General features: G+C 44.3%; 2 protein-coding genes across 10 annotated transcripts in view; one reads left to right on the forward strand and one right to left on the reverse strand.

The window, feature by feature from the left end:
- ERC1 (ELKS/RAB6-interacting/CAST family member 1) overlaps positions 1-19,122 on the reverse strand; it is a 546,576-nt gene extending 527,454 nt beyond the window's left edge. For 3 of the 6 annotated variants that reach the window (XM_084634612.1, XM_084634615.1, XM_084634614.1), the window contains exon 1: positions 18,985-19,122. The gene's annotated coding sequence lies outside the window, so the exon portion shown is untranslated. The remainder of the gene's footprint in view (positions 1-18,984) is intronic. The other 3 variants (XM_084634613.1, XM_084634610.1, XM_084634611.1) reach the window with 2 other exon arrangements.
- Positions 19,123-19,222: 100 nt separating this feature from the next.
- RAD52 (RAD52 homolog, DNA repair protein) overlaps positions 19,223-22,400 on the forward strand; it is a 38,083-nt gene continuing 34,905 nt past the window's right edge. For 3 of the 4 annotated variants that reach the window (XM_084634665.1, XM_084634668.1, XM_084634667.1), the window contains exon 1: positions 19,223-19,457. The gene's annotated coding sequence lies outside the window, so the exon portion shown is untranslated. Of the gene's footprint in view, positions 19,458-19,494; positions 19,572-22,400 lie in introns of those variants that run through there. The other variant, XM_084634666.1, reaches the window with a different exon arrangement.

Genomic DNA, 22,400 nt, shown 5'->3' on the forward strand with positions numbered 1-22,400 from the left:
TCCATGCTAAATCAGCATCTTACTGATTTTACCATGAATTTTCAACCATTGCTGGCTGGTGACACAAGCATACTTCTAAAGTAATAGGAAGTCCAGATGCTCAGGTACTTTCCAGGGCAGGGAAAACTTTCAGGGCCACCTCTGCAACTCATGAGCCCCCTCCATTCCAAGATGTGTTGGCCACTCAATAGATGCCTAAATATCTCCTTAGCATAGATGGCTGTCCTCCTCTGGCCTGGAACAGAAGTTCACATTTCTAGTCTGGGATCACAAGAATATCAATGTTCTCCAGAACTTGTCCTGCCTGAAAGTACTGAAAAAACAGGGCTAGTGACTGGACCCCTCATAAGTCCCATCATCCCCCAGAAAAGAGAAAAGGAATGTTGTGACAGAGTGCTGACAGCCAGCAGCTGACCGAGCACTCTGGTCCTTTAGACACTAACTAGCTCCCCCAGAAAAGCCATGTTCGGGAACAGGCGACCTAATTACCTAATCAGAGCTAAGGGGCTAATTATCCCATCAACTGAGAAGATAGTTAAAAAGCATCTAAAGGAGGAGAGGGGGCTAGCAGAGCCCTGGGGAAGCCAGGTCTCTGGCTGATGAGATCACTTCCTCTCCCTGGAGAGGAGGGCTGAGGTCGAAGGACACTGTAAGCAGAAGTGCTGCACATGGATTGTGAGGATACCTTTGTAGTGGCAACATAAAAACTCACAGAGGTGTTGACAATCAAGAAGCATCCATGACTATCTGGTAAAGACCCCACGCCAGGAGAAGAACTTGCCCAGTTACAGATGTTGAAATCATAACACAGGGAACTTAGGGGAGCGAGGAGCTGATGGGGGCTGCAGGTCCACCCTGGTTCCAAGCCCCCACCAGCTAGCTGCAACGGGCTGCTCTTCCTGTAAGCAGTGGACCAAGCAGGCAGCTGCCAAACAACATTATAAGGGAGCATTGCGCAACTTTAAAGGCGATGTTCTCTAATTGATCAGCAACGTAACAACGTTAACCAGGATGACTTTAAGTGAGGAGTTACTGTATTTGCCCCCAGGATCACTGTAGACATTAATAATGGGGAGGTTGTTCCAATTATCTTAGAAGACGCAAATTAACCTCTGCTTCCCTGGTTAATGAAACCATTCTCAGGCCACTTAGACAGAAAGAATTTTTTTCTACCAACTCAGCAAACACACAGTAGTAGGGGAGTGTGCATTTGGTTGTTTGAAAGGAAAGTGGTGCTGTTAGTAGAATAGATTGGAAACAGGGAAAAAAAACAAAACACATTCCAACCAATATAGCAACGTTACCTTTTAATTGAACCAATAATAAAATAATTTTGAATATGAAAATATATTTTAAAACAAATATATTAATTAACAACTGTAAACAAACCTTTAAAACAGTGAAGCTAAAACTGAAAGTGCAACTGTGCAGTAAAGGGCAGAACAAAGCACAGAACTCAGTGCACAATCAACATGTGGAACTCCTTGCCTGAGGAGGTTGCGAAGGCTAGAACTATAACTATTTAACTAAAACAGAACTGGATAAATTCATGGAGGTTAAGTCCATTAACAGCTATTAGCCAGGATGGGTAAGGAATGGTGTCCCTAGCCTCCGTTTGTCAGAGGGTGGAGATGGATGGCAGGAGAGAGATCACTAAATCGTTACCTGTTAGGTTCACTCCCTCTGGGGCACCTGGTATTGGCCACTGTCGGTAGACAGGATATTGGGCTGGATGGACCTTTCGTCTGACCCAATATGGCCATTCTTATGTTCTAAAATTATAGGGGGAAGGAAAGTTGAAGTAACCTGGAAAACCAGTTAAAGTGACAGGCAAGTATATGCCTTGCCAACGCCTCTTCTTGTTCATGGTACTTCTGGGGGTTGTTAACTAGGTATAGCCAATTACCAGTTATGGTTTGATATTTTAAATATCTGAAAACCAACTGCCAAACTTAGTCAGCTTACTAGCCAAAAACAAGGAATTACAGCATGAAATGGAGACACACATACCACGCTTTCTGGGAAGCGATCTCGCAGCACTAACCTTACATGGAAGGTCTCCTTCAAAAATAGGCATCTAGGATTACCTATATGTACAGCACAGTTGCTTACAAGTTTGAGAGCACGGTATACATCACCCACCAGTCTGTACTTGTTTTTCCTGTACCTCCCTTACCTTTGTTTTGGATACCACATTCCAGGGGTTATTGGGGTGTGGAGGCACCTCCTACCTGTACCAAGACATACTATTCATACATTTTGTTTCTGACTAGTTCTGTATTTGCCTGTGCCAAGAGAAAAGTTCAGCTATTGCAGTGTTATGGGATATACCTTAGCATGAATGACCAGCATTCTGGGAAAAGAAATACAATTCACAGTTGTAGTTAATGTCAGTCCTGAATACATATTAATGTGGTGTGCCATACACCATAAATATATCCTGGCTAACAGGTTGGATGATTCAGCTCGAAGTTATCAGAGGTGCTAGAGAGCTCAAAAGAGCTGCACGTCCAGCTGCAATTGTTGTCTGTTCACTCTGCGAAGGGAATGGCCGCTGGGAGCATGGCTGCTATGGAATAGCAGGGAGGAGTTACTTGTATTCCTGGTCAACATGGGCAGCAGTGATCATGAGATGATTGAGTTCAGAATCCTCACAAAAGGAAGAAAGGAGAGTAGCAAAATATGGACCCTGGACTTCAGAAAACCAGATAGACTACCTTAGGGAACTGATGGGTAGGATCCCCCTGGAGGCTAATATGAGGGGGAAAGAAGACTTATTGAGGGCGCAGGGACAAGCCATCCCAATGTGCAGAAAGAATAGCAAATATGGCAGGCGACCAGCTTGGCTTAACAGTGAAATCTTCAGTGTGCTTAAACACAAAAAGGAAGCTTACAAGAAGTGGAAACTTGGACAGATGAGCAATATTCATATACTCCTCCCTGGTCAAGTATGCAGGAGTGTAATCAGGAAGGCCAAAACACAACTGGAGTTGCGGCTAACAAGGTATGTGAAGGGTAACAAGAATGGTTTCTACAGGTATGTTACCAAAAAGAAAAAGGGAAAGTGTGGGACCCTTAATGAAAGGGGGAGGCATCCTAGTGACAGGTGATGTGGAAAAAGCTGAAGTACTCAATGCTTTTTTTGCCTCAGCCTTCACAGACAAGGTCAACTCCCACACCTCTGTCCTGGGCAACACAGTATGGGGAGGAGGTGAGCAGCCCTCAGTGGTGAAAGAACAGGTTAAGGACCATTTAGAAAAGCTGGACATGCACAAGTCCATGGGTACAGATCTAATGCATCCGAGGGTGCTGAAGGAATTGGCTGATGTGACTACAGAGGCATTGGCCATTATCTTTGAAAACTCACGGCAACCAGGGGAGGTCCTGGACAATTGGAAAAAGGCAAATACAGTGCCCATCTTTTAAAAAGGGAAGGAGGAGAACCTGGGGAACTACAGACAGGTCAGCCTCACCTCAATCACTGGAAAAATTATGGAGCAGGTCCTCAAGGAAACCATTTGAAGCACTTAGAGGAGAGGAAGGTGATCAGGAACAGTCAACATGGATTCACCAAATCATGCCTGACCAACCCGATTGCCTTCTACGAGGAGATAACTGGCTCTGTGGATATGGGGAAAGCAGTGGACGTGATATATCTTGATGTTAGCAAAGGTTTTGATATGGTCTCCCACAGTATTCTTGCCAGCAAGTTAAAAAAGTATGGATTCGATGAATGGACTATAAAGTGGATAGAAAGCTGGCTAGATTGTCCGGCTCAATGGCTCGATGTCTAGTTGGCAGCCGGTATCAAGCCAGAGTGCCCCAGGGGTTGGTCCTGGGGCAGTTTTCTTCAACATCTTTATTAATGATCTGGATTATGGGATGAATTGCACCCTCAGCAAGTTTGCAGATGACACTAAGCTGGGAGGAGAGGTAGATACGCTGGAGGGTAGGGATAGGGTTCAGAGTGATCTAGACAAATTGGAGGATTGGGCCAAAAGAAATTTAATGAGGTTCAACAAGGACAAGTGCAGAGTCCTGCACTTAGGACGGAAGAATCCCATGCACCACTACAGGCTGGGGACCAACTGGCTAAGTGGTAGTTCTGCAGAAAAGGACCTGGGGATTACAGTGGATGAGAAGCTTGATACGAGTCAGCAGTGTGCCCTTGTTGCCAAGAAGGCTAATGACATATTAGGCTACATTAGTAGGAACACTGCCATCAGATCAAGGGAAGTGATTATTCCCCTCTATTTGACACTGGTGAGGCCACATCTGGAGTATTGTGGACAAATTGGAGAGTCCAGCAGAGGCCAACGAAAATGATCAGGGGGCTGGAACACATGACTTATGAGGAGAGGTTGAGGAAACTGGGCTTATTTAGTCTGCAGAAGAGTGAGGGGGGATTTGATAGCAGCCTTCAACTACCTGAAGGGGGGTTCCAAAGAGGATGGAGCTAGGCTGTTCTCAGTGGTGGCAGATGACAGAAAAAGGAGCAATGGTCTCAGATTGCAGTGGGGGAGGTCTAGGTCGGATATTAGGAAACACTATTTCACTAGGAGGGGTGGTAAAGCACTGAAATGAGTTACCTAGGGAGGTGGTGGAATCTCCATCCTTAGAGGTTTTTAAGGCCCGGCTTGACAAAGCCCTGGCTGGGAGGATTTAGTTGGTGTTGGTCCTGCTTTGATTAGGGGGTTGGACTAGATGACCACCTGAGGTCTCTTCCAAACCTAATCTTCTATAATTTTTAGTATTGTGTATTGTCCAGGGGCTGAAGAACATGGCTGAATCCTGGTTTACAGGACAGCTGTGTCTGCTACCCCAACAGCAATATGCTTTTAAGTACAGCATTTTGGCTTAGTATTGAACCTATGAGTTCAATACTGTATCTCCCTCTTTTTTCCACTCTCTTTGGCCATGGTAATACATTCCCTGGCAACTACCACACTATCCTTGGCCACTGTCACAATCTCTTGGGAGATCAACCTCTCTGGCCACCAATATTGCCCCCATGTCTCTGCTATTTTTTATTTTTATTTAAGATTCTGTAATGAGATCCACAATATTTTGTCCCAAGTTTTCGTCTCCTCGGGTTGGTCAGCCACTCAGCCATCAACAGAGGCCCTGGTCTTGACGGTCATGCAACTGCAAGTGTGCTGGCTGTGAAAGCAAGAAAAGAAAGGCTGTAATTGGTCATATTCCAAACAAGCTATAATAGCGTTTTTTAATATACATTTGTGACTTTACCTTCCTGAGATTCTGGATCCTCGGAGATGGTAAGGATAGTGCTCGGTGCACTGACGTGTTTGTGCAATATATGCTGTTTGGGTTTGCCATTATGGTTTGGAGGCTGGGGATGGGAATTATGTATCTTGTCTGGCTTTGCAGTTGTGTTGTGCCTTGGAGGTGCTTACATGGTATTGGATGGGTATGGGCTAGGGCAAGCAGGGGGCAGCATTTCTGGATGCGAACTGGGTAATTAACCCCTTTAGGCTGTCCTGACTCTCAAGGACATTACACTGAGACCAGTGACTAGGAGGCAAAGAATGGCCTTATTCAAAAAGGAAAAGGGTAGGTCAGCATGATATGCTGTGAAGTTTATTGCCCCCCACCCCCCGAAATGCTGCAGGAGTAAAAAGGAGTTGCGAGCTTTACCAGGGGGAAGTCACCATTTGGCTATCCCCCATAACATCCTGACAAATATTGAGCAATTTCTTAGTCTTAGATTCTGCTTTATCTCCCCTGCAGAAAGTACAGAGAAAAATAAATAGGATTCTGCATTGATAGTCAATTCTTCCCCCATAAGAATGCTTGTTACAGGGCATTTGTACCTCAGCGGGGAGCAGTAATTTTTGTATCTTTACAGGCATGTAATATCCATGCGTACCACACGTAAACTGAGAATACTAACCAAACTTTTCCTGTAACCCTCTCAGTGAATTTTGCCCACATTGAATCTGCTGCAGAAGGCGAGTGCGATGGAGGTTGCAGCTGCACCATGCCGCCAGACACCATTTTGAGATGACAAACAGGAATTGTTCGGGGACGCTTTGTGGGGAGGGTGGGAGCAAAGGGGAGGAAGAGCATTTGAGAAGGAAAATAAGTAGATGGGTATTTGCCCTCCACGGTATTCAAAATAGTCAGTAGTCAATACTTTAGCATATGACAAAGGGAAATTACCAGGTGGAGCAGCTGCCAACTTGGAAACACTTGTAGGAGAGCCAAGCAGACAGTGTGAGAAAAGAAGGGAGGCAGGACTGGAGACTCAAAGGATTTTAGCTCACATCCACCTAATATAGCTGAGGCCATGAGACACCCATAACAGAATCTAGCATGGCAGCACAATAATAATAAATTGTAAAGATTTACACACTTACACACCATAGTTCCTGCCAGATGATCTGCCTCTTGGGTCCTGGTCTCGATTTCTGGCTAGGATTCAGGCTCATTGCTGCAGGACAGGAATCGGGTTGGCTTTCTACCTGGGACCTCAGTCCCCAGGAGATTCTGACAGTTAGGGGACAGCTCCTCACTGGCCTCCTTGTGCTTATTCCCTCGTAGTCTTGCTAGTCATCCGTGGTGGGGGGCGAAGGAGGAGGTGAGGAAGGAGGGGAAGAGAAAAGGCAGCAGGTTCCAAAACTCTTCTGTGTTGGGTGGTTACGTAGTTATGTAAAATCGTGCCCAGTTCCTCCAGAACTGGACAAGCTATATATGCCCAGCTGGATATTTTTCTGTCATTGCTAATTTTAATATACGTCTTTCTGAGCTGCTTGCTCTTTATCCAGCACTGTTCGCCACCCCAGTCATCTGCTTTGCAATGTCCACAAACAAATCTTTATTTTTGTTCTGTTCACAAGAGCTTCCAGTACTGATGCTTCATCTCAGATAGCGATGAGAACCATTGTCTCAGCACACCTCCATTCAGCTGTGCAAAGCATGCTATGGGGCTTCTATAGTGGTATCACAGCAATGTTGACACAGTGGAATCCAGGAGTAAATGGGCAAAATCTGGCCCTATGACAGCTTTTAAATGGTGGAGGGCACTGTGACAAATGTGGCCATTTCCTGAAGTATCCTTGAAAAACCTTACTGAACTAAGTTTATTTACATATTTGAGTCCATTGTATTAAATGCCAAGGTTATATTTATTGTGGGTCAGGATAACCAAAGGACTATATTGAACAATGGTTCAAAGAATGATTTTTTGGGACAATGTATGCAAAGTGAAATTCCTGGGAAATATCTAGGGGGAGGTGACTCCAAATGCCTTCCACCAGATATTTAGCAGTCCAAACTTTTGAATCTATGCCCTGAAGAGAGCACCATTTTCTGCTGATCACCTGTTCCCAAAGGCTGGAGATCAAAGTCCCAAGCTGTATTAAAAAAAAAACAGGGTATGGGCTGAGCTGTGCAGTCTGGGCATTTGTTCTATGCTATGGCTGTTTTGAACTTGTAACCACAGTAAACCCCATTATAGGGTCCAAAGGACTGGCTCCTGCCCATGTCCCTGCTAGAGCTGAGGGGGTGAGCTCCGGCAAGCTTATTAGCATGTATGTAGGTTCTTTTATTGTTTTTAATATATTTTCTCTTTAATGTTTTCTCCTAAAGAATAAATGTGCTTGCTTATAAAGAGCTATGTGGGTAACTTAATTGTGGCCAGTTATGTTTATAGCCTCTGAAGAGAAAGCAAAGCACACACACACTGGCCTGTTTAAGTAGTCTGGCTAGCTGGGAATAAGTGTGCGCAGGGAACTGTGCAGCCTGGAAAAAAAACATTTAGAAGGGAGAGAGACATGGATCTCCACCCAAGAGAGGTAACAGTTGAGGAGCCAGAAGCCTAGAAGTACATGTCCTTGCTGGACCAGAGGGGAAACAGAGGTACTTTTGCCCTCAACTATGACAGGGACATCCTGGCAACTTAATACCAAAGCACAGGAGAGCACGCAGATAAAGAGAAAGGTCAGTAACTGTCATTCGCACCGTAGTGTGCGATAGTTGCTGGACACATGCCAAAATAGCGCACAACAGCATTGTGTCCACACAAACACACAGAACTAATACAATTTGCAGCAAACTTAGTTCACTTTGCAGAAGGACTCCAGAGTTTGCAATAAATGTGAAGTTAATATGTCTGCTGCAGTTTCCACGGTATGCATCCGATGAAGTGAGCTGTAGCTCACGAAAGCTCATGCTCAAATAAACTGGTTAGTCTCTAAGGTGCCACAAGTACTCCTTTTCTTTTTGTGACAGATTGTGTTGTGTGTACACAACTGTTTTCAAACCAGGTAAATTTAACTTAACCCAGTTTAAACCCCTTAAATTCAGAAGGACAGTGTCCACACAGGAATTTAATGTGGTTTAACTAATCCACTTTAAATTCACACCTTTAGTTCATTTAGATTCTCTTTCCCAAACTTTTGTATAGACAAGCGCTAAGTCTAAATAAAAGGGACTGAAAGTGTATTGTCCTATGCATTTCAGTTTATTAGAACACTTTCCTAAAAACATATGCCCTCTCTAAAAACTAAAAACTTTTGCTGTGTTGATTGTAACTTAATCACTCCAGAAGGCACACTTTGAGAAACTGCCTCCTCTTTGTCTTAGCCAGCATCTTGTCAAACTATTAATAGCTTCTTTAGAAAATGAAAATAACTCATGTCCCTGACAGAAAAATAATTTCCCAAGTAACAGAAGATAGCTGATGCCACACAATCTGCTCTACCATAGTGATGTGATATCTACCGTACAGATGTATACTTTCACCTCTCATTCTCACTGAAGGTGTAAGAGCTAATTCAGTGTTGCTTAGTGGGTAGGGAAATTCCCCTTTACCAATCATGGGAATTGAATTACCTGACCCATGGAAAGCAATACCATCTTAGTCAATTCAGAACTAGGTGCCTGGTAGAAATGTAACTGAAGTCACTGGAACGATTCTGAAAGTGGCCTACATACTGGAATTAAAAACAAAGGGGGGAGGGAGTGTCAGGAAATAAAACAGGGAAAGGATTTTCCCAAAAAATATTTAAAAAATTCCATTTAAGTGAAAACTTCCAGACATTTTATAGATAGCAATGTTCACTACATAGTGACTGAGTGCCATAGGAAAAGACAAAATTCACAATTTACAGATGTCCCAACCAAAATGAATAGGAGACTAATAAACTGCTATTATCTTGTGGCACCTTAGAGACTAACCAATTTATTTGAGCATAAGCTTTTGTGAGCTACAGCTCACTTCGTCGGATGCATACTGTGGAAAGTTAAGACAACCTTATTATGGGAAAGTTTAGAAAACCTTATTATATACACACAAAGCATGCTTTGTGTGTATATAATAAGGTCTTCTAAACTTTCCACAGTATGCATCCGATGAAGTGAGCTGTAGCTCACGAAAGCTTATGCTCAAATAAATTGGTTAGTCTCTAAGGTGCCACAAGTACTCCTTTTCTTTTTGCGAATACAGACTAACACGGCTGTTACTCTGAAACCTGCTATTATCTTGTGCACAGCACACAAGTACAGAATTAACAGTAACTGTCTTATTTCTATATTCTAGAATCTGGGGGGTTAATTCAATTGAGAAGGGAGGAAGGATCACTGCTCCTTGTTAAAATGAACTAATGAATAATAAATTTGGGAAAGGGACAAAAAGGGAGTTTGTCTTGAGAAATGTTTCCAAATCAACCTTTGCTGAAAATACTATATAAACAAGGGGTTGCATCAGTGGTATTTGTACTTATTTATCACATTCAAAACAAATATATTAGTTATCCCTGTGGCCCTGACAACAGGAGAGAATGAAAGGCATGAAGAAAATTAAGAAGGAAAGAAGACACAAAAATAGCAATCATCCACACTAAGATTGATCCATCTTTACCAGACATGCAATTCTTTGGCACCAATTCCCACATCTCTTTTATAAATTATGTTTTTATTTTAATTTGAATGTTATTTCTTTTTTTCAAATTCACTTATCTGAAACATCAGCCAACCAACAAAAACCACTGTGAGGAGGAGGGATCTGACTTGTGACTGTATTTCTTTCATTTCCCCCAGAGAAATCTCTCAAGAAATATGTGGTTAGAGGATCTCCAGATGACCATGATTTGCCATAACATTGCTTCATTAACATGAAGGGACAACAAATTCTGACCCTAACAGTCTGAGGAAGAGTACAATTGTGTATCACTTGTGATAGAAGTGTTTGTTTTGTAACCCCAAATGACAGTCACCCTAGGCAGTCTCCCAATTTGACAGATTAATTAAAGAAGAATAAAAGGTAAGATGTTCCACACACACACTGAAATAACTGGAGTATATGATAATCTGATTTATCTCCTCTTTCTGGATCCAGCTCTGCTTTCCATTTGCCAATTCGTCACTTGTCTTTGTTAGCAGATAGCAGAAACAAAGCAGCTACACCTTGTTGCTGTATACTTCCTCAAACTAGTTACTGTATCCGTGAATATTTATACTAAGAAAAAATGGGGAGAGAGGCCTATAGCCTTCATTTATCAGCACAGGGGAAAGCATAGCTTAAAGCAAGACAGCAATGAGAAGAAAATGGCATTGTTCTAAAATCAGAATATACTCCCACCACCCACAATCCTCTGAATATGTAAGTCAAAGCCCCGTTCTGCCTCAAAGCTCAGTTCAGGTCTCTACCCTTGTGTTAGATACATATTCTCTATCATGAAATCTATTAGAATTAACAATAAAATATGGTGTAATCAGGAATAACCTGATACATACTATTTTCACTTTAAAGATTGGTGTTTCTACTAATAACGGACATCTTTCTTTAGACCTTTTACTATTCTTAAACACTATATAATCAAATATACTATAAAAACAAAAGCTACACTCAGCTCAGGTTTTTTTTTAAAAAACCTTTTGAGTTTAAATCTTTTCTAGTCCAAAAGACATTCAGCTCAGAACAAAACAAGGTTCACTATAATTCTGTTTTTACACACATTGTGGCTGGAACTTTTTTTGGTAACTGGAGCTTGGACCACACCATACCTCCACCTTATTTAATGTATGTATAATCTTTTCCCTGTGCCCAACAAATAAGGCAAGTTTTCATCATTATGTAAATTCAGTTGTTAAAATACATTAATACCAGGCTAAGACAAGGAGACTGAGTACTGCTTTCCTACCTTGCTGAAACTGTTGTGTGCTCAGTGTCCTTTCCAGGCTTGGACAAAAGCACTAGCTTGGTGATTTTATTACTGTCAGCTTATTCTCAAATACAATCAGGTGAATGTATTCAAATTAGAGTTGTCATTTAAATTCTCCTTCCAGAGGCATCTGTCTTCTTACTCACTAGTTAAGAATCAGACTGTTGTGGGTGGAGAAGTCAAGCCCCTAACACAGTTTTAGCACCAACCAACATGAAATACGGGATATATAAAATTAACATGTACAAGACAAGACAGCAGATGCAATAACAAAAAAACCCAAATAAATAATGAAAGTCAAACAGGGATGAAAACAAACCGTGATATTAACTCCGATTAAAATAATTCTCACTCTTCTAATCACCAAAATGGATTGGTAAACTTTAGAGCAGGATTTTATCAGGACAACAATTAGAAGTTTGCAGCAACATGTAGCTCGTTCTCATAGTGCACACACAGTAACAGAAATATTTCCTCAGCAATTATGATACAGTTTCTCTCTCTCTCTGGGTGGAAGTAGACCCTTAACTCTTCACTACAACAGTAGAATCATAACTGTAACCATGTTGCCAATGACAGGTTTCAGAGTAACAGTCGTGTTAGTCTGTATTCGCAGAAAGAAAAAGGAGTACTTGTGGCACCTTAGAGACTAACCAATTTATTTGAGCATAAGCTTTCGTGAGCTACAGCTCACTGGGATGTGAGCTGTAGCTCACGAAAGCTTATGCTCAAATAAATTGGTTAGTCTCTAAGGTGCCACAAGTACTCCTTTTCATGTTGCCAATGGCGGTAAACAAGCCTAAGCTCTTACTATTGCTTCCTCCATTGCTAACCACCAGTAAATATACACAGGTAGGTATTTATAACTCTGATTTTTACTAGTGTAGACAAGGCATTTGTTCAGAGCAACATATGTGCCACCTCCTGAATTTGCACTGTGACAAGCCAACTATAGTACCAGGAAACAGTCTTAGCCATAGATACATGAGATACTTGCAAGAAGAGCAATAATATTGTTTTCTAGCATTGATAATATGTTAGCAATATTATTTGTTAAGCTCTTTATAGCCTCTCATCACTGGTCAGCAGTATGCTGCTTCCTGCTTCCAGCAAAATGATTAGAGGTTTCCCTGAAACACGTTCTGTTTACGTTTAGCAAAAACTAAATCTCCTTCACTCCAGAAGAGTCAGCAAGGTCTCAATCTCACCATCAGACAAGGTTTTGCTATCTCAGTGTCTTCACTGTAGAAATTATTGTGATCTGGATAGCTGCATGTGTCTATACTAAAGTGAACATATGCTGTCCAGCAAAACAAGTTAAATACTTTAAATCTACCCATAGCTTCCAGGTAACGGCTACGTAAGAGCTCTGGAATAGCTCACATACAGGGAAAGAATCTCTAGGGGTTAGATTGACAGAGTGATGCCCTCAATATGTGAAGAAAGTACAGGGTGGGATGCCTCACCCCACACAGTAAGTGGAGAAGGGATGATTTAATTTACTGGTTACAATGGTATGATTAAGGAAGCTCATCCACACAGGGAGATAATCCAGTACTGGATTGCTTACAGGAATGACTCCTACTTAAAGTCCAGAAGGGACCATCGTGATCATCTAGTCTGACCTCCTGCACATCACAACCCTCAGAACCTCACTCACCCACTCCTGTAATAGGCCCATAACTGCTAGCTGAGTTACTGAAATCCTCAAATCATGCTTTTAAGACTTCAAGTTAGAGTCTCCACCATTTACTCTAGTTCAAACCAGCAAGTGACCCATGCCCCATGCTGCAGAGGAAGGCAACAACAACAAAAAAAAATCCAACACCCCAGGATCTCTGCCAATCTGACCTGGGGAAAATTCCTTCCCAACCCCAAGTATGGTAATCAGTTAGACCCTAAACTAGTTGGTGAGACCCACCAGCCAGACACTTGGGAAAGAATTCACTGTAGTAACTCAGAGCCCTCCCCATCTTACGTCCCATCTCCAGCCGCTGAAGATATTTGCCACTAGCAGTTGCAGACAGGCCACAAGCCAGTGTAAACAATCTCAACATACCATCCCCTCCATACACTTATCAAGCTCAGTCTTGAAACCAGTTAGGTTTTTTGCCCCCACTTCTCCCCTTGGGTTGCTGTTCCAGAACTTCACTCCTCTGATGGTTAGAGACCTGCGTCTAATTTCAAGCCTAAACTTACTGATGGCCAGTTTATTATATCCATTTATTCTTCTGCCGACACTGTCCTTTAACTTAAATAACTTCTCCTCCTTTCTGGTGTTTATCCCTCTGACATATTTATAGAGAGCAGTCATATCTCCCCTTAGCCTTTGTTTGGTTAGGCTAAACAAGGCAAGCTCCTTAAGTCTCCTCTCCGAAGGTAGGTTTTCCATTCCTCTGATCATCCTAGTAGCCTTCCTCTGCACCTTTTCCAGTTTGAATTCATCCTTCTTAAACATGGGAGACCAGAAGTGCACAGTATTCAAGCTGAGGTCTCATCAGTGCCTTGTATAATGGTAATAACACTCCCTTTCTCTACTGGAAATATCTCACCTAATGCATCCTAGGATTACATTAGTCTTTCTCATGGCCACATCACATTCGCAGGACGACTATGAGCTCCAATCTATCAATACACCCAGGTCTTTCTCCTCATCCACCAATTCCAACTCATATGTCCCCATCTTATAGCAAAAATTCTTGTTGGTAGTCCCTAAATGCATGACCTTTGCACTATTAAATTTCATCCCATTTCTATTACTCCAGTTTTCAAAGTCATCCAGATTTTCTTGTATGATATTCCCGTCCTCCAGATTGGCAATACCTCCCAATTTTTTGTCATCTGCCAATTTTATTAGCACATTCCCACTTTGTGCACAAAGTTCATTAATGAAAATGTTAAAACAAGATTGGTTCCAAGACCGATCCCTGAGGAAATCCACTAGTAACTTCCATGCAGACTGACAGGTCACCTCTCAGTATAATATGCTGTAGTCTCCCCTTCAACCAGTTCTTTATCCACCTTTCAATTCTTGTATTAATCCCCATCTTCCCCAATTTAACTAATAACTTCCCATGTGGAACTGTATCAAATGCCTTATTGAAATCCAGGTAGATTAATCTATTGCCTTTCCTTTTTCTAGAAAATCAGTTATCTTCTCAAAGAAAGAGATAATGTTGGTTTGGCAAGATGTACCTTTTGTAAAACCATGTTGCATTTTATTCCAATTTCTGTTTACCTCTATGTCCTTAAGTATTTTCTCTTTCAAAATTTGTTCTAAGACCATGGTCCCCAAACTTTTGAGGGTCATCCCTCTCTTACAACTGTCTGTGCCCCCTCGGGGCCAGGGAGGGAGGTCACAGCTCAGGGGTGGGGGGGTCGCAGATGGGTAAGGGGGCCGAGGCTGGGGCCAGAGCTGGAGGTGGGTCTGGGGCCGGGAGTGGGCTGGGGCCGGAGCCGCGACTAAGGGCCAAAGCTGGGGGCAGGAGCAGAGCCGCAGCCAGGCTGCAATGGGGGTCAGCAACCAGACCCAGCTCCACTCCCAACCCACTCCCACCGTTGGCCCTGGGCCAGGAATGGAGCTGCAGCCAGGAGCTCAGGCTGGGGGTGGGACCGGAGCAGAGCAGGAGGCAGGGAGGGTCCAGGTGGCACTCCCTCCCTACCTCCCGTGGGGGCTGGCCTGGCCCCACTGCGCCCCCCCAAACATTCCTCCACAGCCCCCTAGGGGGACGCACTGCAGTTTGGGGACCTCTATTCCAAGATCTTACATACAACTGAGGTTAAACTAACGAGCCTGTAGTTTCCCAGATAATTCCCGCCCCCCCCTTAAAAATAGGTACTATCTTAGCAATTCTCCAGTAATAAGTTATGACCCCTGAGTTTACAGATTCATTAAAATCCTTGCTCTTGGGTTTACAATTTCATGCGCCTGGCCCTCTGATATTCTTGGATGGAAATTATCCGGGCCCCCTGATTTGGTCCCAAGCTGTTTGCATTTGCCTTCCACCTCAGACATGGTAATTTCTATCTCCATATCCTCATTCCAATTAGCCACACTGATACTACTTCTAAATTCCTCATTACCCTTATTAAAATCTGAGGCAAACTATTAGTTGTGGTGTTGGGCTAACAACTGCGTGCCAGATGAGGCCAGTTGAGGGGTAGCCCATGATTAAATTCACAAGTTAGTAAACATTTAGCCAGTCATGCCACTAACCAGTTATTGATGAAATAAGGGCCTAATAAACGTTTATAACATGGCCAGAGAAACAGTGCTAGTTCTCATCTAGAAAAGATTTTAAAGCATTCCTGGATAACACTTCTCCTGTAATATAAACAGGGCCTCTTATTAACGTCTATATTCTGCCTTGGTTCCAGTTAAATTTGTTTTAATAAACTTTGGCCAGCCAACATGGAAAAGATCCAACCATATTAAATAGCATTCAGGGTGGATTTGATTTAAATCACTAGTCAGGAAGACTCGATTTAATCATGGTTTTCTACATAAAAGTGCATTCTTGTTGGTTGTTATAACCTTAATACACATTCTTCACAACTCAGAGATAGATGTAGGTTTCATTTTTAGAAGGTACACACTATACATTTTTAAACACTGATTTATTTTGAAAACTTTTCAGATTAGATTTACATCTATATCAGAAAATGAACGATTGTTTGGTTATTTTATTTATCAAAGGTAACTGAAGCAGATATTTATGAAGTCATTGGGAAGTGAACCATCTCCAATTCAACAGGTTAATCATTAATATTTAGAGGACTTTCTTGCTAAGCTGTATTAGGAGGAAAACATCACCAGACAGACTTTTAAATTGTTTTATTTAACTAAAACAACAAGGTTAAGTATTCTGCATGTTTTCTTCAACAGAAAACATATAATATTTTAACAAAACAAGGATATGTCCCTCACTTCTCACATTTATCTCCAGACTTCTTCTCCTTGTCCAGATCTATTCTGCACCCAACAAACATTGAACTTTTTGAAACTTTGCACTTTTAGAGAGAGGTAAGAGATTGACTGTGTGTACACAAATTTGCAGAGGGACAACAGAGTTGAGGTCTGTTATTTCTCACCTCTACATATTTATTTAAAAACATTTTTGCTGTTAACAAGTATGTTACTTCTGGAGACACAAATCCACAGTTTGAGAACTGCAAAACTAAGCATCTTTGATGGTATTGTAAGGTTTCCATAAAGAGAGAAACAAATGATCATAGAATATCAGGGTTGAAAGGGACCTCAGGAGGTCATCTAGTCCAACTCCCTGCACAAAGCAAGACCAATCCCCAGTTTCTGCCCCAGAACCCTAAATGGCCCCCTCAAGGATTGAACTCTCAACCCTGAGTTTAGCAGGGCAATGCTCAAACCACTGAGCTCATCTTCTAGACTGAGCACTGAGTCCCATTGGGTAGAGAGAAAGATTAACCTAAATAATCTATACAGAAGCCCCTGGAACCCCATAAGATTGGGTCCCTAATCCATGAGCTTTTGGAACTCATTTACAAATCTTTTCTTAAACATTCCATGAATATATTGTCTCATACTATAGAATTAGAATTTATAATCCCTATTCCATGATGAGATATCTTTGAGCTATAATGTATCTATCTTTAAGATATGCTTTTTGAGGAAAAAACTTTTTATCAAAAAATCTGATTTAAATAAAATCTGATTTTTTTTTTAAATTCATTGATTTTTATCCACTCTGGTAGCATTCAAGAACTATGCTCTATCCCAAGATTTTGGGCTGTGCCATTACTATCAGTGTGCTGAGTTTCAAATAGCTCCCTCACTACAAGTGATCATAGATTAGCTATTAATGGCCATGTTCACTGCAATATATTTATATTTATTTATAATGTTCACTATTATACTACTGCCCTAGCCATATTAGTATAGTCAAGGTGCTAGTTTGTTTGGTTTTTTAAACCACAGTCTCATCTAACTCTAGTCAGTACTGAGCTAAATGACAAAGCGATAATACCATTATGGGGTGTCAAATTCATTCTTTGGAGCTGGCCAGGGCACAAGTGTACAACTATGCATTTCCATTATTCAACCACAGACGTCGAAGGGAGGTCTGCAAAATAATCAAGGACAGAATATGACAAACATATTCTTACCTTTACCAGCACTGGTACGTCTCCTTCTTCTCTTATTTCACCATCCTCCTTACTTTGTTTCTCTACCACTTTGTCTTTTGTGGGTCTCTCTGCTTTCTTTTTCTATCTCTACACACGCTATGTTAAAGCCACTCCCAAATTTTCCCTAACACCATCAGCTTTACTCCCACACCATTCCCCATTGGCTATGATTAAATGATCCATGATAAAATTTGCTGATGACAACATGTAGTTTCATAATTAGGCTTTAGATTTAATACCCTAGTTAGAGTGATATGGGGAGCAGGCAAATTCACATTTTCCCAGAGCTATTGTTTCAAGATGTCTGCAGACCCAGGAACATAGCACTCTATCAGTTTACGCTCACTTTTCATTTGGAAGGTTAATTTACAGCCACCACAGATTAAAAACTCATTAGTTTGTAATGACACTTTAGATTCTGCAGCATTTGGATAAAAATACCTCAAGCCAAACAACATATCTGACATTCATACCATATATAACATGACATTCAATAACACATTTAAAAGTAGCCATTCTTCAACAAAAAAACTTCAAACACAGACATCAAAGAGAAACTGCAGAGCTACAATTAATTTGCAAATTTAACACCATCAATTTGGGTTTGAATAGGGACTGGGATTGGCTGGCTCACTATAAAAGCAATTTTCCCTCTCTTGGTATTGACACCTCCACATCAATTATTAGGATTGGATCACATCTACCCTGACTGAATTGACCTTCAACACTGCTAATCCACTTGTAAGGTAACTCCATTCTCTTCATGTACCAATATATATTTATGTCTGTACCTGAAATTTTCACTCCATGCATCCAAAGTAGGTTTTTTACCCACAAAAGCTTACACCCAAATAAATCTGTTAGTCATTAGAGGTCCATGGGACTCCTTGTTGTTTTTGTGGATACAGACTAAAAGGGCTATCCCTCTGATATATAATAGATATTATTGCCCCATTTAAGAATAATTTTTTTACAGCAAATGCAGATCCAAATACTGGGGTTGGATAACTGGAATACAAAATTCGGAGGGGGGGGGGGCTACTGTGATGGTCACAAAAATCAAAGAGTCAAGATATATTTATTACACCCACAAGCCCTGAGCAATGTCACCAGAGAAGACACAGACCCCCCTTGTGTCTCCGTCGGGAGGAAATAGAGGCAGGTTGCTACGATGCGATCCCTGCCGTTTCCTTTCTCCGGGCTGTCCCGCAGGGGGAAGAGGTGCCCGAGGGCAGAAGACACACAACGCCCTAGCCAGACACGGGTGCGAGGAGCTACAGGGGGTGCGAGGCGCCGGCAGGACGGCCCCAGGCCCCGCGCCTCCCCCGGCACCAAGGAAGAGAAGGGGCCAGGCAGAGTCCGCTCCCTGCCAGCCACCCCCGGCCCCACCCCAGCGCCCCCGGCTCCCCTAGCCTGCAGACAGGCCGCCCGAGCGCGCGGGGCTGGAAAGGGAGGGGTCTCGGCCACTGCCGGGGCGAGACCCACCTGAGCTGGCGGCGGATCCTACAGTACCAGGCCGCCCCTCAGCTTCAGCCTCGCATCCCCGGCCGCATCCTACCCCTCAGCCGCAGCCGGCGGCTCCCGCTCCCCGCAGGCCCTGGCCCAGGCTCCCCTCGGGTCGCGGGGGCCCCTCTCTCACCTGCTGCCCGCCCGGGGGGGCTCCGGCTGCCGCCTGTCAGCCACGGAGGGGGAGCGAGGGGGCCGCGACACCAGCCAGACTGAAACTCGGCTCCTCCCCGCCCGCTTCTCCCTCACGCTCGGCTCCCTCCCGCGGCCCCGGCTCGAGACACTCGGCCCCGCCTCCGGCGCGAGCCTGCGAACCCCGCCCTCCTGCCGCCGCCGCGCGACACGCCAAGCTCCCGCCCCCTACGCTGTGCGCCGAAGCTCTGCCCCTGCGCGGGCCTCGCCCGCTGGAGCGCTGCCGGCGCCGCGCGAGCTGGGGAAGACGAGGAAGCTGCTGCGCCCTGGGGCCGCTGCTCCTGGACCCTTAGCGCGCGCGCGTGCCGAAGTGGCTGCCAAAACGCCGTCACGAGCTCAGCGTCGCCCCTGGCGCCTCTGGTGTGGGCGGGAAGTTTGTCTTTTTCTGCTTGCCGTCACTACGTTGTCCATAAGGTAGAGGCGCTGCTGCAGGAAGGAGCGGAGTCCCGCCCCCCCCCCCCGCACAGGTATTGGGGGGACCAGCCGCGCGGGAGGTCGTGTCGTGCCCGCCCTGCAGGTGGCCTCCCGGTGGGTGCACAAGCGCCGTTCCCGCCCCCCCCCCCCGGTGACTGGCTGGTAGACCCTCTGGGGCAGCGCCCTGCCGCATCGCGCCGGGGGGATGCGGACGCCGCCGCCGCCGCCCCCACTCCAAAGCCGGCTCTCGGCTGAGCACGCGGGGCCTCGTTGGTGAAAGGGCGCTAATGTCGCATCGGGCACGGCAACGACTTTCCGCGCGCTCCGGGGCGGGGGGCGGCCACGAGACACCTCCCCGCCCGCACGGGGTGGGAGAGGCGGGGGAGCAGAGGCTCGGGAGGAGTTGGAGGGGAAGGGCGGGGGCGTGGTGATGGGGGGGGGGCGGTGTCTCTGCCCACAGGGTTAAGCGCCGTCGTCGTCCCCCGACGAGCTGTCAACATGAGACGCCTTCGCCTGAGGTCGTTCAGATCAACGTGATCCTCGACTGGGAGAGCAGAAGGAGCGGGGGCGTCTCCCAAGGCCAGTCCCCTCGTGACCCCGACGTGGGGTGTTGCGGTAGCTGGTGTAGACATAGGATCCTCCTGCTCCTTTCTTACAAGGCGGATGAAATGACTGACACTGTGGGCATTTAAATTACTGTCCCTGAACATCTGAGCGGTATAGAGCAATTCACACCTTTCAGAGATACTGTTACAGGCTCTATGGGCTGATCTAGACCTCTGCATTGGTTAGTGTTTTTCTGATCATAGGTTTCAGAGTAACAGCTGTGTTAGTCTGTATTCACAAAAAGAAAAGGAGTACTTGTGGCACCTTAGAGACTAACCAATTTATTTGAGCGTAAGCTTTCGTGAGCTACAGCTCACTTCATCGGATGCATTCAGTGGAAAATACAGTGGGGAGATTTATATACATAGAGAACATGAAACAATGGGTGTTACCATACACACTGTAAGGAGAGTGATCACTTAAGATGAGCTATTACCAGCGGGAGGGGGGGAGGAAGGGGAGAACCTTTTGTAGTGATAATCAAGGTGGGCCATTTCCAGCAGTTGACAAGAACGTCTGAGGAACTATGGAGGGGGGGAATAACCATGGGGAAATAGTTTACTTTGTGTAATGACTCCTCCACTCCCAGTCTCTATTCAAGCCTAAGTTAATTATATCCAGTTTGCAAATTAATTCCAATTCAGCAGTGTCTCGTTGGAATCTGTTTTTGAAGTTTTTTTTGTTGAAGAATTGGCACTTTTAGGTCTGTAATCGAGTGACCAAAGAGACTGAAGTGTTCTCTGACTGGTTTGTGAATGTTATAATTCTTGACGTCTGATTTGTGTCCATTTATTCTTTTACATAGAGACTGTCCAGTTTGACCAATGTACATGGCAGAGGGGCATTGCTGGCACATGATGGCATATATCACATTGGCAGATGTGCAGGTGAACAAGCCTCTGATAGTGTGGCTGATGTGATTAGGCCCTATGATGGTGTGCCCTGAATAGATATGTGGATACAGTTGGCAACGGGCTTTATTGGAAGGATAGGTTCCTGGGTTAGTGGTTCTGTTATGTGGTGTGTGGTTGCTGGTGAGTATTTGCTTCAGGTTTGGGGGCTGTCTGTAAGCAAGGACTGGCCTGTGTCCCAAGATCTGTGAGAGTGATGGGTCGTCCTTCAGGATAGGTTGTAGATCCTCGATGATGCGTTGGAGAGGTTTTAGTTGGGGGCTGAAGGTGGCAGCTAGTGGCGTTCTGTTATTTTCTTTATTGGGCCTGTCCTATAGTAGGTGACTTCTGGGTACTCTTCTGGCTCTGTCAATCTGTTTCTTCACTTCAGCTGGTGGGTATTGTAGTTGTAAGAATGCTTGATAGAGATCTTGTAGGTGTTTGTCTCTGTCTGAGGGGTTGGAGCAAATGCTGTTGTATCGTGGAGCTTGGCTGTAGACGATGGATCATGTGGTGTGGTCTGGATGAAAGCTGGAGGCATGTAGGTAGGAATAGCGGTCAGTAGGTTTCCGGTATACGGTGGTGTTTGTGACCATCGCTTATTAGCACCATAGTGTCCAGGAAGTGGATCTCTTGTGTGGACTGAGGCTGAGGTTGATGGTGGGATGGAAATTGTTGAAATCCTGGTGGAATTCCTCAAGGGCTTCTTTTCCATGGATCCAGATGATGTAGATGTTATCACTGTAGCGCAAGTAGAGTAGGGGCATTAGGGGACAAGAGCTGAGGAAGCGATAAAATACCAACCTTCCACACAAACTTCCTCGTGGCTGGATTTTACAAAAACTAGACAAGCCATTTACAACACACACTTGGCTTCTCTACAAAAGAAAAAGGACACTAAACTCTCTATTACATGCCACAAGGGCCACAACAGTGGTTCCCTTAACCCACCCAGCAATATTGTTAATCTATCCAACTATACTCTTAGCCCAGCAGAAGAATCTGTCCTATCTCGGGGCCTCTCCTGCTGCCCCTCCACCTCCATGAACATGATACAGTTCTGTGGTGACCTAGAATCCTATTTTCAACGTGTCCGACTCAAAGAATATTTCCAACACACCCCTGAACAACGTACTAACCCACAGAGACCTTCCTACCAAGACTACAAAAAGAAGGATTCTGGGTGGACTCCTCCTGAAGGTCGAAACAACAGAGTTCTACATAGAGTGCTTCCACCAATGTGAACGGGCTGAAATTGTGGAAAAGCAGCATCACTTGCCCCATAACCTCAGCCGTGCAGAACATAATGCCATCCACAGCCTCAGAAACAACTCTGACATCATAATCAAAAAGGCTGACTAAGGAGGTGCTGTCGTCATCATGAATAGGTCAGAATATGAACAAGAGGCTGCTAGGCATCTCTCCAACACCACTTTCTACAAGTCAT

Source organism: Lepidochelys olivacea, assembly GCF_965140295.1.
Source record: "Lepidochelys olivacea isolate rLepOli2 genome assembly, chromosome: 1".
Classification (NCBI taxonomy): Eukaryota; Metazoa; Chordata; order Testudines; family Cheloniidae; genus Lepidochelys; species Lepidochelys olivacea.